The following is a 10,967-nucleotide window of genomic DNA, read 5'->3' as shown; positions in this document are numbered from 1 at the left end:
TCATGATATGGTGATTATGTCGTTACAAGCCTCAGCGATTCACCCTATAACCACCAGTTGTGTTGTAGAACACTGCCCACAAGCAAGACACACTGTCACTTTTCACAGTCCGTGGAGAATTTTCACACCATGTGGTCTTGAACACTTCCTTCACTCCCTTAACAGCCTTCTGTAAAATCTCACATGTAGCTTTTAGCATCAGTCAGAGTAATCTCCTGAACTTATATATTATCAGTGCTTTTCTGTACTTTTCCTATTGTCAAAAGCCAATAAGCTCTATACAGGTAAAAAAAAAAAGAATTTATAGCTGATTTCAGAATTCAACCCTATTCCATCATCTTTCAGAAATTATTTTTTTTTATATAAAATCAAAATCATATTAGAAATAGATGACATATCTATTTTTGTTGTTTTGTCTGACAGGAAAATTCTATTAAAACATACAAACATGGATATATCATAGATGATACATAGTACTGACTAATGTTTGTAAAAATCAAGTCCCTTAGGCCTTCTTATATTCCAGTCAACCTTCATAACTTTTAAATAATAGCTAAAAAATAATTCATTTTTAACCTTGATTTTTTTTCACATTTTAAAAATTCAAAGCCTTAAACAGTATACATCAAGATCAAACATGATCCTCTTAAAGCAAATAACAAAGATTTATTAAAAAAAAAAGAAGAAAAAAGATGAATAAAAAAAAAGTAAAAATGAAAAATTTTGTTGAAGTTGACCATACTTTGAACTTGTGAACTTGTTCTGTGTTTTTGGTGCAAGCTGAGTGTGAGGAATTGCCCCAAGAGGTTGTTTGTTCAGACAAAAGGTTCCTTGTTAGTCTTTATCGTATTTCTTACTTTCAGATTTACACCTGGGGAAAGAAAAACTTGAGATCAACATTTGATCTGACAAGCTTTGTATTCGGTGAAATGTTATTAAAAAAGTATCATCACCAATGAAACATTTTCAAAAACACAAAGAATTTCTTCACGTACTTAAACAATACACAGGCTTTAACCCGATATGGCGGTCTCACGATTTAACAAAAGTAAAGTGAATGTGTTACGTATCATGTTTTGAATTTCTCAAATTAAAAATTTATTAACAATACTAGGTAAATTGTATGTACGGTAAGGGAAACGTCAATAGGATATTGTGACACTGTAGCAAAAATTCAATCTTATTTAATTGTTTATTGTTTGATTTTAAAGAACGAACCCAGCCTACCAGGTGTTAGAATTACTATTAACGAAGGTTATTGGTGATTCTACCACTACACCATAGTACAAAAAGATATACCAAAACAGATTGTGCACTCGATCATCAAACCAAACTTCCAGGGTTGAAATTCCTGATCAGAAATAATGGAATCGAATCAAGCACTGAATCAAAAGTTTTCTCAAATCTGGGCCAACGTTTATCATAACAAGGCTGATTTTATAGAAAAAAGTTATTTCGTGATAGCTGATAAAGTAGTCAATTAAACTAATTACCATGCATCCTTTGATTTATATGCCCAATATCACTCAGGTCGTTTGAAGCACTAGTAGCTGCAACATCTCAATTTAATTTTGAAAATTTCAAAATGTGCTGCATTTTGTTATTCAACTAAATGAATTTGTAAAAGAATTTGATTGTTTTTGTTCTTAAATCAATTGTGTTAAATCTTGATACATGCAGATTTCATTACTAATTTCAATAATTACAAAAAAATTGAATCAGAAGATACGGAGGCTGCCTGCTAAGCTTACAACAACAGAGTTAGTAGTGTTCTACGACAGTGGATGCCTGAGGCTGGATCTGTACACATTAGGGCGGCATAAACTCACTTTTTACTTTTCTTGTTTTTGATAATACAAAACTCTTAAAGATACAAAAACTAGACAAATACTGTAAAGCCACACATTTTTACAACCTGCTGACGCCTCAAAACTTTACTTTTATTTGTATTACTTTCGTCTTTCTCTTTTTTCCAGAACAAATACATTAATGATGGAATGAGGTGTATTTCTGTTGAGTTTTTTTTACCGGCGTATAATTTTACATATGTATACGGCACCATTATTATTTGCTCATTGAACCAATTTTACATGAGAGAACACATTACCAGCAGCCTTTATCATACATCCACCATTTTTATACCTAATGTGTTCTATTATGCGGTAGACTTTAAGATGAATCAGTCGCCAATTGTCTGGAAAATTGTATCTATCATCAATAAAAAAAAATTAAACAAGGTTCATTTTGCATAAACATTACGTGAATGCAAGATAATTTTTATGAACATGTGCCGTAAATCATGCCAGTATGACACAACATACAATATCGTTTGTCTACAAGTTTATAGTGGCCTGTGTTGTCGATTGCTTATTTTCCTGTTGAAAAATCCTACTGTTTTACTGTCGGACATTACAACCAATCAAAGAAACAAGATATACATAACAAGAGGTCCAACGGGCCTGTGTCACTCACCTGCTTCTACAGTAACTTTAAAATTGATCTAGTGCATAAGGTCTGTGAGTGAGTTATGCAGATACTAAGCTGATTACCAATTAATTCAAATATCAGCACTGGTCCTGAATTTTAGCTTCCTGTGTATCTTGGTTATTGAGAAATTATTTTTTAAAGATCTTAACACATTTGAACTTTGTGGCCTTGAATGCTGCAGGCCCAATATAAAGTTTCTTGGTTTTTGAGAAGAAGTTGTTAAAAGGGAAAAGTTGACACGGACAGACAGACTTTGGACACTGCACCATGGACAGACAGACATTGGACACTGCACCACGGACAGACAGACATTGGACACTGCACCACGGACAGACAGACTGTGGACATTGCACCATGGACAGACAGACTTTGGACACTGCACCATGGACAGGCAGACTTTGGACACTGCACCATGGACAGACAGACTTTGGACACTGCACCATGGACAGACAGACTTTGGACACTGCACCACGGACAGACAGACTTTGGACACTGCACCATGGACAGACAGACTTTGGAGACTGCACCACGGACAGACAGACTTTGGACACTGCACCACATCATAAGCTCACTTGCCCTTCTGGCAGGTGAACTGACGAAGAGGCAGTCTCAAACTTATGATCTCAGCTGCCAAATAACCTGGTGAAAAAAAAAAAATAAAAATCTGCAGATTTTACCAACAGACCTTCACAGCCTAGCTCCTCTAAAAAGAAGTTTTTATGTTAACAGCCTGATTAACAATAATTGTCTATTGAAGACCTGAATCCGACATCATATCATCACGGACGTTTCACCAATTGACTTCAAGCGAAAGTTGGTAAGAAGTTACCAGGTGACATTTTCCCCTTTTCTATAAAGTCCTTGTTTTTTTCAAGTCGTCCTGGGTATAATCATGAGCTAGCTAAAGGAAATATTCTCACATCAACTATGCTGAGAGATTCCAAGAGATGACATACAGGAATCACGTGGGTTCAGTCAATTGCTGTATCGGTTCAGCCTGGGATTTAACAGTGTCTACAAGGTACTAGGATATTTCTGCTGTTCAGACCTAATCAATCTCATTGGTGTCACTAACCTTATTTTCAACCTGTTTTTTCTTATAAAATCCAAAATACTAAAAACAATTGGGCATTCAATTCAAAGTATCAGCATGTGGTAGAATTAACACACCCCATATACAACTTTCGTATTGTAGAGAACAGACAAATGTTATTTTCAATGATTCCCGGTGTTGATTTGATTGGTCAATTATTTGTCTGCATTTTCTGAATTCACTATATAAACAAGGCCGGGTGTCACTATTTAGGTCAGTCCCCCCAAAAACAGGAGTTGAACCCAGGACTACAATACCAAGACAAGCACACATATGGTACCTTATATTTGAGCTTAATGGAAATTTTCCTATAGGTACAGGTGGTTGGTTCATATGGCCCAGTGACTCATAATAATAAATCTGAGTTCTGTGGTGGAAATATTCACAACACTCTATCCATAGTCATTAAAACATTCCAAAAAGTCTGGCGGATACATAAATGCAGCAGAATCTGACTAAAAATAAATTGCTGTCTCTAAAATTGTAGATTTTCAATTTATGAACAAATAATGGTTTTCTTTGTATCTTTACTTTAGATATGAGTTCATCAAATTTGTAGACGAAAGAAATCAAGATTACCTATAACTGAACTCATCAAATTTATAGACGAAAGAAATCGAGATTACCTATAAGTTTATTTACACATTTGTATAGACAAATGAAATGGAGATTACCTATAAGTTTATTTACACATTTGTATAGACAAATGAAATGGAGAATACCTATAAGTTTATTTATCATATTTGTAGACAAAAGAAATAACCTATATAATGATCTGGTCCTAAATGACAATGGGTTAACCTGGTACTGTAGATGAGAGGAAAGCAGGGAACATTAACCAATCTGAGATTTAACAATCTCCACCAGTAATCTGATATAAGTGTAGGATATTCAATTCTCTGAACACACTCCGATTTAATCTCTGTAATTGTGTGAAGGCCGACCTATAATTTCCCAATAAACTCCCCAGGACAATTCTAATTCAATTTTACATTTCTCAAACTCCCCAGCCTCTCAGCTCATGTTGAAACATCCTTCTGTTCCATCTCCTGGCAATCAAGGACATTTACATAACATCAATATAACCGATATACACACCCAGATATATGGGCAAACAGTTTCCAAACTTTACCACTTTATTTTGCACAATGTGGTAGCTGATATCAGCAAATTTTGCATTTGGAATTTTGCATAATGTGGTAAATACCAGTACATTTTGCCTTTTGAATTTTGCCAATGTGGTAGATGTCTGCAAAATTTTGCAATTGGAAATAAAGTTTTTTTTTTTTTTTTTTCATCACACCATGAAATCTAAGTTTTTTACTTTGTCGTCGTCGTCGTCGTCCAGGTTGCTGCAACAGCTACATATTTAACAAAATCTTTCATTTATAAGTGTTATTGGTATTTCCTTTTCCTTTTCTCTTGCTTTTTTGTGATTTGCTTTTTAATTATCCAACCATGCAACAATATTGTCACAAAATATGGTTACATTTTGGGGAAAACTGACATTCATTTCAATTACATTGCTATGACATTGGATGCTTGAAGAATAAAATTCAGAATCATTAAAAAGAAATGGAAGAAAACCTGCAAAATACCAAATTTTTCCTGCTATGAAGTAAACTGATTTGACAGGGAAGGTAGAGTTTTTGATTGTCTGAGGGAGAGTCGAGTCTCAAAAACTCTGAATGACGCCCAGAAAACACAATCCTGAATTGTCCCTATTGGTGTGTGTCCATCTGACAATACATGATGAATGTTTCTGGTGAGATTCAATTTCCAACGTAACAGCCACCTCAGGATTGCTTTGGCAGGAACTCTTTATCAAAAACATCATTCCATTAGTTCATTTGAAGTCTTTCAGAATTTTGCAAAAGAAGTAATAATACTGACATTTTCTTGCTGAAATAGGCATAGCAAGAATATGTTGAGCTTTTCACAGCAAAACATTGCATTCCTCAATTATACAGATATATACAGTGTCAATTTAATGAAAACACTTGAAATAATTAGTATATTTTTACTCAAAGTGAATTGAAACCACAACTGTGACATCAAAAGCGTTACAGATTTTCCCACAGAGAAAAGTCCATATTCTCTAAATAACAACAAAATCCAAACAACAACAGGAAATAAAAAAAGTTATTTTTCTCAGTTGGCTCTCAATATGAGTTCTGTTTTTGCTCTTTGTGATCTGAACTTGCAAATAAAAATTCCTGAAAACCTCATCTGAGGAATATAAACATTTACTCAAAAACCAATAAAAGAATTGAAATGATTTTCAGAATAATCGGAAATGTCACTGTGACCTTGAAGGTCCCAGGGAAGACATAGCTCAAGCATTTTAGTGTTTCCGAATCTAATTTGCCATCAATATTTGACTTTAAACTTGAAACGTAATGCTCATCAGAATAATGGTGAAAGTTTAGTTTTCTCTTGGTATTAAGACGTCATTGAAATCACCCTATGTTCTGTCATTATCTTTAATAACAATAAAATTGTGCATCTGAAATTTATCTTTACATTAATTGAAAAATTGAAATATCTAAAGTGAAATTCATGATGAAGCTATAAAGTTTTGTCAATTATGTGGTACAATATACAGTGTATGTTAAATTTCAACTTTGAAAAAAAAAAAAAAAATTGTTAGATATCTTTTGTAGTTATATGTGAATATGTTCGTTTGAATTCCAGCAAATGAAATATCTTCTTGTGACTATAAGATCTCTGACAGTTACAAATATACCTTGTAAGCTATATTGACAAGCTGCTAAAGTTTGGTACAATAAATATCTAATCATCGGTAATTAAATGTAATGAGTTTTAATTAACTTTCCAAATTCTCTGTACTGAATTGTAATGTGTTTTCCAGCTTTTGTTCATTTTTGTAAATCGCTGCTGAAGGAAAAATTATCTAAATAATTGAATGAGACTTTAGAAAAAGAGTTGTAAGCACTGAAGGATATGACACCATCAAAAAGAAATCAATATATTTGTATCCATATGAAACAAGGGATTCCAATTAGAGTTATCTCCCTTCTGATTTTTGAAAAACTCAATTAAATTCATATATCATCAAAAAGGACAAAACTTTCTTTGGGGGAAAACAAAAAGAAAAAAAAATATAAGAAAAAAATGAAACTTTCATTTTTGAGTCCCTATTTTCTCTTCTGACATGGGTATATTTAACACGATATTTCCTTAATAGAACTTCAGTGTCATTTCATTATGTCACCAAATCACCAGATTCTAACAATAAATGGCCATCTAACAAACAAACACTATTTGGAAGGTGATACATATCACAGTAAAGAATGGCAAACCAATCAAGTCATGTGAAGACTGAAAAAATATGACAGGTTTAGAGATAACAGACACTGGTACATTGTGTATTAATTGTTTATCATAAGAAGTTGACTTTTTTAAGTCCTATGGTAAAATAGGGTTAAACAGAAATGTAGAACATCTGTGGTGAAAAAATACTCTGACAACCTCGCCCAGATTTCATTGTTTTACTAGAAGCTGATCATATGACACTCCTAAGAGAATGTGTTACCAAGGGAATGACTTACCAAGGGAACAAATCACAAAAGGAATGAGTTACCAAGAGGACAAGTTACCAAAGGAATGAGTTACCAAGGGAACAAATCACCAAAGGAATGACTTACCAAGAGGACAAGTTACCAAAGGAATGACTTACCAAGGGAACAAATCACCAAAGGAATGACTTACCAAGAGGACAAGTTACCAAAGGAATGAGTTACCAAGGGAACAAATCACCAAAGGAATGACTTACCAAGAGGACAAGTTACCAAAGGAATGAGTTACCAAGGGAACAAATCACCAAAGGAATGACTTACCAAGGGAATGAGTTACCAAGGGAATGAGTTACCAAGGGAACAAGTCATCAAAGGAATGACTTACCAAGGGAACAAGTCATCAAAGGAATGACTTACCAAGGGAACAAGTCATCAAAGGAATGACTTACCAAGGGAATGAGTTACCAAGGGAACAAGTCATCAAAGGAATGAGTTACCATGAGGACCAGTTCAAAAGGGAACAAAACATCAAAGGAATGAGTTACCAAGAGGATGAGTTACCAAGGGAATGACTTACCAAGGGAACAAATCACCAAAGGAATGAGTTACCACCAAAGGAATGAGTTACCAAGATGACCAGTTACCAAGGGAACAAGTCAACAAAGAAATGTTATCAAGAGAAAAGTTACCAAGGGAATGACTTACCAAGAGGATGAGTTACCAAGGGAATGACTTACCAAGAGGATGAGTTACCAAGGGAACAAGTCACCAAAGGAATGAGTTACCAAGATAAAAGTTACCAAGGGAATGACTTACCAAGGGAATGACTTACCAAGAGGATGAGTTACCAAGGGAACAAGTCACCAAAGGAATGAGTTACCAAGATAAAAGTTACCAAGGAAATGAGTTACCAAGGGAATGAGTTACCAAGGGAACAAGTCACCAAAGGAATGAGTTACCAAGATAAAAGTTACCAAGGGAATGACTTACACACTTCTATCCCAAAGAGATAATTAAACCCACCATTTTGTCAAGTTTAGGTCACATATTACAAATGACATAATAAAGTGATAGATAATAAACCAAGGACAATAACTCTGCATGTCCCAGTTATAATATATGTCACACACAACGAGTGGTTATTGGGTTACAGATACACAATTTGTACTTTCGGGGCTAAAATACATATTCTTTCTGGTACAATATTAGATAACAGTCATCAATTCTCAAATCTCAGAAGTCAAGTCAATACCAATTACACAGCTCAAACATGTTGTGTTTTTCCTCTCTAAAAAAGAATTTTTATGACTTCTTCCAATGAAAGAAAACTTTAACTTTCCCAAACTCCGATAAGAAGCTCCATAGAGAATTGACGATGTAAAACTACAGTAGAAATTCAGTGGTTCATGAGCTAAAATATTTTATTACTATCTACATTTTATACATACACATATTTGTCTAGACTACATGCTGTTTCAACTAACACACATACACATCTTTAAGAAACAATTGACTCAATTTTTTTCTGAAGCAAAAAGATATATTCTCAAAACCACAAAAACATAGACCTCGACTGTCTGAACTTCAAAATGTATTATTAAAACACTTCTGTAATGATTAAAAGGAAATTATCCAAGTTTAAATCTACCTCAAATGACAATAAAGTTTCTGAACAAATAAAGATAAAATCTGTATTAGGTATACAAATGCTTTTGTAATGAAGCAGTTTCTAGACTCTTTCAGTAGCGCATATCACAAACCACTTATATAATCTTATAAAAAGTCTAATATATATCGACAGGATGAATTGTATAAAGAGAAATCAACTTACGATAAAAGGAACTTGGCAGCAGTATTTAGTCCTTATGATCGTCTCCTCTAGAAGTTTTCCTATTTTGTGATTGTATACTGAACTATTACATCGAAGATTTCAACTTTTGAGGCAGATCGGATGAGAATTGGTTTATTGTAACACTGTAGATTCCAATATGTTTTTCTCAAAACCAGTGGCAATGACCTGATGGGATTGTCCAGTTACGTTGTCAGTACAGATCTGTCTGTGGCCAGTGGTCTCTACCCCTGTAGGTGTTCCTCCATCAATAATACAGCTGGCCCTGTAACATGTTACAATCATAGCCTGTTATATCATCCCCTACACACATGGTCAAGTCCAAATTGTGTTTCCTTCTAACTCAGGACTCAATGGACCTCCAGGAATTTGTCTCTGAATCCTGAGTTCTGAGTCACCTAGTTTTATGATTTCAGTCGTTCCCCTCACCTACCAAGGCTGATTGATAAGTTGTGAGCCTCGTATTGAAGGAGGTACTCAAGGATGTTCTTTTTAAGTCCTACTATTCTCTGACTATATAGGGCCGTGTACCCAAGGACTGGTCTCATTTGGTTAGTTTATATCGACGAGGTAGCACTCTAAAGTAAACAAGACAAGCAGCTTTTGCAAAATGGACAAAATCGGTTAGGGTTAGGTTGAAAGAGTTTTAAGTCATTGCCATGGCTGCCATTCACGATTGTGGCTTTAAATTGATTGAGCATCCACCTTATTCACCTGATCTCGCTCCATCAGACTTTCATCTATTTCCAAAACTGAAAAAAACTATTTCAAGCACCCTAACCCTAACACTAACATGCAGTGGATGACTTTCTGAACAGCCAATAAAAGAAGTTCTATAAAAGTGGCATTGAGGCCCTTAAACACCTCTGGCAAAAGTGTATAGATACTGAAGGGGATTATGTTAAAAAATGATACAATATGTCCGGCAAAATTAAAATCCTTCGATATGAGGCTCACAACTGATCAATTAGCCCTTGTGTAATCTCCAATAGTTGAGATGAATACATTTTAAAAAGAATTGGAAACTATTGTAGCATTAAATGTCTTCATCCAGTAGATTACCCCACTGATATTGTATGTCGGACTGAAGGGAGATAATTTCTGTACAGGACTGACATGAGATAATTTCTGTACAGGACTGAAGTGAGATAATTTCTGTACAGGACTGAAGTGAGATAATTTCTGTATTGGACTGAAGGGAGATAATTTCTGTACAGGACTACAGTGAGATAATTTCTGTATTGGACTAAAGGGAGATAATTTCTGTATTGGACTGAAGGGAGATAATTTCTGTATTGGACTGAAGGGAGATAATTTCTGTACAGGACTACAGTGAGATAATTTCTGTATTGGACTGAAGGGAGATAATTTCTGTACAGGACTGACATGAGATAATTTCTGTATTGGGTACAGTGAGATAATTTCTGTACAGGACTACAGTGAGATAATTTCTGTATTGGACTGAAGGGAGATAATTTCTGTATTGGACTGAAGGGAGATAATTTCTGTACAGGACTACAGTGAGATAATTTCTGTATTGGACTGAAGGGAGATAATTTCTGTACAGGACTGACATGAGATAATTTCTGTATTGGGTACAGTGAGATAATTTCTGTACAGGACTACAGTGAGATAATTTCTGTACAGGACTACAGTGAGATAATTTCTGTACAGGACTACAGTGAGATAATTTCTGTACAGAATGTGGACTGCAGTTGAGATAATGTCTGGTAATGATGATGTTACAGTCGACTTTGGAGATACAGACATTCCACTAATACCTGTTTGTTTATACAGTCAGTCCATTAGACGTACTCCCCACTGACCAATGTTTCTCACTACTGACCATTGTTTAGCCGTAACAAACAACACAACAGATACACACTAGGGGCCTCCATCATCAGTTGCCTATCAATGGAGGATCTCTACTCTTACAACTATATACCTGATACATTCGTTTTTACGTACACATACAGGTAAACAAGGGACTAACACCATT

The 10,967-nt window shown here is 34.8% G+C and overlaps 1 protein-coding gene across 1 annotated transcript in view; it reads right to left on the bottom strand.

Moving 5' to 3' along the window:
* Positions 1–9,213, bottom strand: part of LOC117329883 (protocadherin-9-like) — a 37,395-nt gene extending 28,182 nt beyond the window's left edge. The window contains exon 1 of the mRNA XM_033888095.1: positions 8,951–9,213. The gene's annotated coding sequence lies outside the window, so the exon portion shown is untranslated. The remainder of the gene's footprint in view (positions 1–8,950) is intronic.
* Positions 9,214–10,967: the final 1,754 nt, after the last annotated feature.

This window comes from Pecten maximus, chromosome 6 (assembly GCF_902652985.1).
Source record: "Pecten maximus chromosome 6, xPecMax1.1, whole genome shotgun sequence".
Taxonomy (NCBI): Eukaryota; Metazoa; Mollusca; class Bivalvia; order Pectinida; family Pectinidae; genus Pecten; species Pecten maximus.
Note: the sequence above shows the minus strand (reverse complement) of the source record. Positions and strands in the feature narration are given on the sequence as shown.